The following is a 9114-nucleotide window of genomic DNA, read 5'->3' as shown; positions in this document are numbered from 1 at the left end:
AGCTTCCCTGGCAATGTGCTCCCCTGCCCAAAAGGCTGGCATCCGTTATCACCAAGCACCAAGAAGGAAGTGCAAGCGGCATTCCTTGGCGCAGCATCCTGTCGGATAGCCACCACTCCATACTGAGCTGGGCTGCAGGGAGCCACGTTAGTCTGCATTGATATTCCTGGGAAATCTGAGACCATTGTTGAAGCAGGGCAATCTGCAGAGGCCTCATATGCGCTCTCGTCCATGGAACCACCTCCAAGGTGGCCGTCATCGACCCCAGCCGCTGGACAAAGTCCCAAGCTCACGGGCGAGGCATCCACAGGAGCAGGCGGACCTGATTCTGAAGCTTGCACTGCCTTTGGTTGGGGAGAAAGACAAACCCCGAGGCCATGTAGAACCGGACCCCCAAATACTCGATAGACTGAGAGGGGGGTCAGGTGACTTTTGGGTATATTTACCACCCAGCCTAGTGCCTGCAGGACTGTAACCACTCTGGCTGTGGCAAGACGACTTTCAGCTGCCGAATCCGCTCTGATGAGCCAGTCGTTGAGATAAGGGTGGACTCTGATACCCTCTCGCCTGAGACAGGCAGCTACGACCACCATTACCTTGGAAAAGGTTCTGGGAGCTGTGGCTAGGCCAAAAGGCAAGGCCCGAAACTGGAAAATTTTTCCCAACACCGCAAACCGTAGAAACCGCTGATGCGGGGGCCAAATAGGAATGTGCAAATACGCTTTGTTTAGGTCCAGAGATGTGAGAAACTCTCCTGGCTGTACCACCGCAATGACGGAGCGCAGGGTTTCCATGCGAAAGTGTCGTACTCTTAGGGCCTCGACTCTTTGTAAGTCGAGAATTGGTCTGAAAGACCCGCCTTTTCGACGAAAAAGATGTTCCACACCATGTGGAAACTCAAAAGAGTAAAACCATTCTTCCCGAGACACATCTTCCGCACCCTGGTACAGTCAATGGTAATAAGCCATTTGGACTACTGCAACGCGCACTATATGTGGGCTGCAAAGAACAGACTATCAAAAAAACTCCAAACAGCCCAGAATACTGCCGCCAGACTCATATTTGGAAAAACCAAATACGAAAGTGCAAAACCCTTTAGAGAGAAACTGCACTGGCTCCCGCTTAAGGAACACATTGCGTTCAAGATTTGTACGATTGTACACAAAATCATTCACGCAGACACCCTTATCTACATGCTGAACCTAGTGGACCTACCACCCAGAAACGCCACAAGAACATCCAGCAAATTTCTCAATTTGCACTTCCCCAGCTGTAAAGGACTAAAATACAAGCTGATGCATGCCACGACCTTCTCTTACACGAGCACGCAGATATGGAATGCTCTACCCACTGATCTGAAATCATTCGTCGAAACAAATAACTTTCGCAAATCTCTGAAGACACACTTCTTCAACAAGGCCTACAAAGAGAACCAACAGCTTCACTGACCCACTTTACCAACCCTACCAGCTATGAAAATCCACTTCCACTATCACCCACCTAATCACTTCCTCTTTCCTCCCTTACTCAATCTTTGCACACTACTAACTGTATCTGATATTCTGGAATGACAATGTCATAACAAAACTATGTAAGCCACATTGAGCCTGCAAATAAGTGGGATAATGTGGGATAGAAATGCAATAAATAATAATAATAAATGGAATAGTGGCCGCAGCCGCGTTCAGTGGGAGGCACTGGGATCACCACTCCGAGGTGCAGCAAGACTTGCAAGGTCTCCTCTACCGTTTGATGGGACTCCACAAACACATCTCCCACTGGGGCACCGAATTACAATCGGTAACCTTCTCTGATCAGGTCCAGAACCCACTGATCCGAGGTAATCTTGTTCCACTCCTCGAGAAAGAGGGAAAGACGTCCTCCTACTGCAGGAATCGAGGAGTGGACCGGCGTCCCATCATTGTGGAGGACGCCCCTGAACTCCAGGCCGAGACCCGGCCGCTGCGGAACATTGGTCCAAGCGAAAGGAGTTCCTCTGCTGAAAACGGGCACATTGAGAAAACCCAGCAGAGTGCCCCGGGCGATACCTGCAAGCTTCATGGATGTGAGGTCTAGAAGAGGAGGGAAACACAGGACCCTTGGAAGAAGGCCTCGGCCTATCCTCAGGTAACCGCTGGGGCTTAGAGTCCCCTAGGTATTTAACAATCTTCTCCAAATCCTCTCCAAATAACAGGAGGCCCCGAAAGGGTAACCTCACCAGCCTTTGCTTAGAGGCCATATCAGCTGCCCAATACCATAGCCAAAGAAGGCGGAGGGCAGAAACCGCCACAGACATCTGTTTAGCCGAAGCTCTGACCAGATCATAAAGGGTGTCAGCCAAAAATGACAGGGCCGACTCCATCCGCGGGGCAACCTCAGAGAGGGACCCCGCACCATCCGCGGGCTGTTCCACCGCCTGTTCTAACCAGGAAAGACATGCCCGGGCTACATAGGAACTGCAAATAGACGCCCTTAAGGCCAGGCCCGAAATTTCAAATGACCGCTTCAGCGCGGATTCTAGCTGCCGAACCTGCATGTCTTTCAACACGACCCCTCCCTCTACTGGGAGGGTGGCCTTTTTAGTCATGGCCGTGACCAATTAGTCCACCTTAGGCATACTCAAAGGGGCCAAGTGCTCCTCACTCAGAGGGTAAAGCTGACCCATAGCTCTGGCCACTTTCAAAGGCCCATCGGGGTCAGACCATTGAGCTGAAATAAGCTCTTGGATGGAAGGCCCGAGTAGGCTTTTTAGTACTCGCCATCCTAAGATTAACAGAGGAGGCATCGCCCTCGGCAGGATCATCAATCGAGAGGGCCTGCAAGATGTCAGTAATGAAAGCTGACAGCTTGTCGCGGTGGAAAATCCGAACTGCATTGGGATCATCTGAATCCAGTGGCAAACAGCCACCCTCATCTGGATCGTCCATCCATGAGGGCCTGCCAGATCCCTCAGACTCCCCACAGCCCAACCACGAGGGGGAAAAAGGAGGTGCGCCACTTTCAGACGGGGAATTTACCCGTCTACGTTTAGCGTCCTTCCAACGCTCGGGGGAAGAGAAAACCTCTGTAGCCAGCCCCGGGCCATCAACACCCGGAGGGGATCCAGAATGCAACACAGTATCAGACACCTGCGGCAGAGCTCTTTTCAGCATGAAGGCTTTATGCATTAGAAGCACAAACTCAGGGGAGAAAAACTCACCCTGACCCTCCGCCTCTGAATTAGGAGAAACGGATGTTGGAGCTCCTCTGGCAGCCTCTAAACGAGGCATCCCCCTGCACTCAGACTCCTCCGCAATCGCGAGGGTCGAGACATGCGGCACTTCCAAAATGGCGCCCACTGCCAGCGAGCGGGAAGAATCATCGCTCGCCATGCTCGTACTAGTGCAAGCGTCTAAGGAGCACGTTTTGCACAGCCCCGCTGCTGATCTGCATTTACCAGAACGGGAGTATCGCTTAACTCCCTCAGCAGCCGTCACCCGACTGGATGGAAATAAAGCAATAAAATGGCATCTTCGTAGCAAAACTTACCCCGCTCGGAACGGCATCCATGGGGCCTCCCCGGAGAAGCTGGGTACCACTCTCACCTCAGAAGACTGAGTCAACGAGCTCCAGTCAAGCTGCACTGAACCAGAAGCACTGGAGAAAGCCTCAGAACAGCCACACAGTAAAAGCGTGCTTTTCTTTTTTTAACGCTGTGAGGAAAGTTGGAGGCAGGCAGCAACAGAGGAACTCTGGGAGGATGGGGGAATGGGTAAGGCAGGGAAAGGGCGAACCTATATGCCTTTAAAGTGAGCACCACCAGCCACAACACCCCTGCTCAACTGGCAAAGCACAGGAGCCACCACAGGCAGAAATCCAGGAGCTGATCAAGCTATGTCCACACCTGCTGGGAGATAGAGAAATACTGAAGGCAGTTGGGGCTAGCCGTCCAAGGGTCACTGTGGTTCTTCAGTGTTCTCTATCTTCACCTGCTGGTAGGCGGATACAACCCATCAGTTAATGGATTCATCTGCTGATGATGACAAGGAACAGGCATTTGCTTTGCAGCACCTAATACTACACTGACCATGCCAAGGATGAAAAATGAAAAAAAAAAATTAGAAAGCCGTCTAATATTATCTGAACCAAACCTGACCCTAATAAATCCTGTTTGATCTGGGTGAATTATAGAAGCATATAGTTTCCTAACCTCAAACATAATACCTTTATAAAGATTTTATAATCAACATTAAATAGGGAGATAGGGTGATAGTTAAAGCAGTACAATGGATCACTACCTTCCTTCCTTTGGTATTACTGTTACTGTAACCTCAAAGAATTTGGTCATTTTTTTAAAGGAGCATTTGATTGTAAACTTCTAATAACAGTGGTACAATATAGTTTGACATCGTCTAGTATAATACTGATGGCAGACAATCAAGTCCTGCTGCTTTATTGTGTTTTGCCTTTTCAACTTCTGAGAGAGTGAAAGATCTATTGATGTTACATCTAGCTTCATCACCCAGTTTAGGCAAAATTAAGGGACTGTAGTAACTATTTAGTAATATAAGTCTGATCTTGTTTACCTCTTGGGCAGTGTATAAGTCCTGTTAAAATCTAGGCAACATGTCCTCCATATCCTTTGAATTAGAAACAAAAATCCCATCAGTACACTTCAGTTTTATTCTTTGTTTCAATGTATTCTTTTGCAAACAGTCACATTAAAATCTTAGAAGGCTTATTAGCGTTTTCATAAAAGTTATGCTGGGTCAAGCGGAAATAATGTGCAGTACATACACTTTCTATTAAGTTTATTTCACCTTTAACAGCTATAAGAGATTACAGCACTGTTCTGTCTTTAGTATGCTTACATTCTTCCAATTCTGTATATCTAGCTTTAAAAGCTGTAAGCTTCTACTCCCTCAATCTCTTTAAAGCTATCAAGATGGAAATAAGCTGACCTCTTAAGACTGCTTTAGCTGCATCCCATAGAGCAGTGGTCTTCACTAATTTTTAAGTTGGGGGCCACTTTGGGTCCAAATTTGCTGAAAGAGAGCCATAAAATATCTTCCCATGTGAGACCACAACATTGCTGACCAGTATGTGTCAATGGTGTCTACCCCAATAGTATCCTCAAAGAGGTGGGCATTTCCAAATGTATTCTTATCATCTAATGAAAAACACCTAGTCTTTTAAGCATGCTGTTGTTCCTCCCATCCACTTTACCCTTTCTGTCTTCAGCTTGGGTAGAAAAGCAAAGAGTAGCAGAAAAAAAAAAGCCAGAATGATAATGAGGGCTGCCCCAGAGGTATCCAGGGGCCGCCACTGTGCTCTCGGGCCTTGCACAGAAGAACACTGCCATAGAGTATATTTATTAGACACTGACCCCCCCCCCCCCCCCCCCCGATATTCGTTAGCACATGTAGCACCAAGATAACAATGACCTTGCAATAGAGCTAAATGGAACTGGCCATTTATAACTCCACATTTTCAGTGGCTAAAGTTAACTGGCTGTTTATCTGAATATTGACAGTTATTTTTTGGAAAACCTGGCTGCATACATGAAGTTAACCATAATAATAAATATCAGACTCACCACACTCAAAACCACTCAGTTTTGAAAATTACAGTAGAAACGGCAATATGGTAGCTGGTCTGTTTTGAATATTGCTTGGGACAGTAATGTGACAGTAGAACAATTTTGCATCCCAAACAACCCACAGGCCAAATCCCAAGGTAGGTATGGTCTCTTGTACCCCTGTACACAGGGGCTGTTGGCATGGTGGCCAGATCTGACTGCCCATGTTTTCAGGTGCTCTTGCTGTCATAGGTGGATACACAATGTGTGGTAGCTGGCCATGTCAGCCTCTAAGAACTGGTTATGTGCATTAACCGGGTATATTGTCTGACATAACCAGCTATGTTTGGGAAACACTGTATTATCTTTCATCTAGCGCCCTCTGTGGCCTGGAGATCCAGAGCAGAGAGAGGATGTCGCAGGGAAAATGGCTGCCAACCTTCAGTAGACCAGAGGTTCTGGAATTGTACAAGCTTGTCCTCCAGCAAAAGGGCCAACTCTATCCTGTGCACCTCCCAGAACCTCTGGAGAAGATTCCAGAGCCACCTATAGAGGTAAGAGAGATTTCCACATCCTCTGACCCTGGTGTTTATGTAGGCCACTGTCACGTAATGCCTAAGCGCTACCCCTAGCACCCACCTGGGGTTAACCATGTGGCCACATAGACGGTTATCCCAGCACTGCCCAGGTCTGCTCGCACCTGCGCACGTGCTCCTACAATAGCATATCCTCCACCGCACTGGGTTCCACTTGCATCTGGACGAGTCTCCCACCCGCAAGTTATTCCCTGGAGGTTTCTAAAGACACTGGAGCCACAATCCCAGGGGTCGCACAGTTCCTAGATAACACCCACAGACCGAGAACACAAACCACCAGGATTCTTAGTCCAGGACAATAGAGTTAACAAACTATTAGGTTTATTATCATAAAAAAGGTAGAACATTGAACAGGAAAAAGGTGTAAACAGCAAACAGTAACAGGTAAAATATCAGGAATCAACATTAAAACTAACTAAACACTGTCTTACTGCTCATAGGATTTGAATAGGATCTCAGTGCAAAGCTCTTCACTCTCCACACTCCTACTCCAAGACTGGAGAAATTCCAGCACATTCTGGCTAGATCTTAGGCTTTAGGGCCCACAGCACTAACAGTAAGGGAGTTCTGGCCAATGGTACTACAGGTTACTCTCCCCCAGAGGTTTTTTCGCTTTCTATGGGGAAGATAAGCTGAAAGGAAAACAACAGACCTCTGCTACAGCTATAAAGCAGAGGACAGACACTATCTGTTGGCCAAACAAGGGCATTGAAGGGGGAAAATAAAACATTACAGGTCACAGACAAGAAGTCCCCTGTTTCATAAGTACGTAAGTATTGCCACACTGGGACAGACCAAAGGTCCATCAAGCCCAGTATTCTGTTTCTAACAGTGGCCAATCCAGGTCACAAATACCCAGCAAGATATCAAAAAAGTTCAATACGTGTTATGCTGCTTATCCCAGAAATAATCAGTAGATTTTCCCCAAGTCAATTTAGTAATGGGCTATGGATTTTTCCTTTAGGAAGCCAGCTAGACCTTTTTTAAATCCCGCTAAGCTAACTGCCTTTACCACATTCTCTGGCAATGAATTCCAGAGTTTAATTACATGTTGAGTTGGGTAATGCATGTTGGACCACACAGTCTAGGGAATTTTCCTCCTAACTTTCACTGGTAAGCCTATAATGTGTGCAGTTTTCAATAAGCTAGTGCTGAGTGCAGATACCAATGATATCATAAGAATATAAGAGTAGTCATACTGGGTCAGACAGAATGGTCTATCTAGCCCAGTATCCTGTTTTCCAAACAGTGGACAAGCCAGGCCACAAGTACCTGGCAGAAACCCAAATCGTGGCAACACTTCATACTACAAATCCCAGGGCAAGTAGTTGCTTCCCATGTCTGTCTCAATAGCAGACTATGGACTTTTCCTCCAGGAATTTGTCCACATCTTTTTTAAACCCAGATATGCTAACCGCTGTTACCATGTATGCTTGCCTCTGGCCCAAGGAACCATCCCAACACCAAAAATTCAATTCAGTTCTTACATACCGCTAATATCCCCTGTTCAGGGTTCAGTGTGGTTTACAACATAAGTAGGACATAGGTTGGATACAATATTATAGGTGGAACATTGGTTGAATACAATCTTATATAACACTAGAGAGTGTGAGAGTAGTAAAGGTGTTTTGTGTGGTAGTCCTGTAGACAGTTAAGGGACATATAGAAATAGTGGTTATTATGTAGCAGCCTTTGGAAAGAGAAAAGCTTTTAACCTCTTCCAGAAGTGGAGGTAGTTAATCTTTGATCTAATGGGAAGAGGGAGTTATTTGTTTGTTACATTTGTACCCCGCGCTTTTCCCACTCATGGCAGGCTCAATGCGGCTTACATGGGGGCAATGGAGGGTTAAGTGACTTGCCCAGAGTCACAAGGAGCTGCCTGTGCCTGAAGTGGGAATCGAACTCAGTTCCTCAGGACCAAAGTCCACCACCCTAACCACTAGGCCACTCCTCCTAATACAGGGAAGAATGAGCTAAAAATCTTCTGAAATCGGTTTCCCTTATAGCACAGTGGTGCTAAAATCAATTGTTCTTTCAGTTTGCTGGAATGAACGATACAAACAGATAAGATATTAATTAACAATTCAGATGTGACACCTTGTAGAATTTGAAAAACTGGACAGGCAGCTTTTAAAACAGGAAAAGGATCCCTACATCATGTCCAAAATGCAAAGCAAGAAGTAGGGAATGACACAATGACTTCCAGTGGATGGTTTGATGTTGACACAATTTTTATTGAACAAGCACCAATACAGGACCTGACACGGGACCATGTTTCAGCAGATGAGACCACCTGCCTCAGGGGTCAACAGCACTGTAGGATGCAAACATGTCAAGGATGCAAGACATTGACCTAACTGTAGCACATCCAGCTGTGCAGTACAGAGTCTTAATGGTGCAAGTCATTGAAAAAAAACAGTAACTCCCAGTGTGAGATTAAGAACAAACAGAAACTGATGCCTTCAAATAGTTACAGTTCAGTGTCTTACAACCTGAGTTGGGTCTTGTATTGGTGCTTGTTCAATAAAGATTGTGTTGACATTGAACCGACCACTGGACGTTATTGTGTCATTCCCTACTTCCCATAACCACCTAAACATAGTAACAAGTCCTTCTATACAGCTGTGGGAGTGTAGGTAGAATATATGACAGATGAGTGCTGTCACTCAGTGTGGACAAGAATAACATGGATGAGAGGTGGGGAGGTCCTGGTGGGAGACTTTTCTCCCAGAACTCTGAACATAAGGTGAAATCTGTGCTGCTCTGTCCCCACAGAAAATTCAGTGTGAGGCGGGACCTCAAAGGTCTTAAGTTGAAGGTCTGCCACTTCAGGCAATAACACCCCTGACCTGTACCAGAAGCTCAGGAAGGAGTTGGCAGCAGAGAGAGGTAAGGAACAGCTCATCTATGCATGCTAAAGGCAGCAATGTTGTGGGCTTTGGTTTGATGTCTTTGGAAGGG

This window comes from Microcaecilia unicolor, chromosome 4 (assembly GCF_901765095.1).
Source record: "Microcaecilia unicolor chromosome 4, aMicUni1.1, whole genome shotgun sequence".
Taxonomy (NCBI): Eukaryota; Metazoa; Chordata; class Amphibia; order Gymnophiona; family Siphonopidae; genus Microcaecilia; species Microcaecilia unicolor.
The sequence above is the reverse complement of the archived record's forward strand: the minus strand, read 5'-3'. Positions refer to the sequence as shown.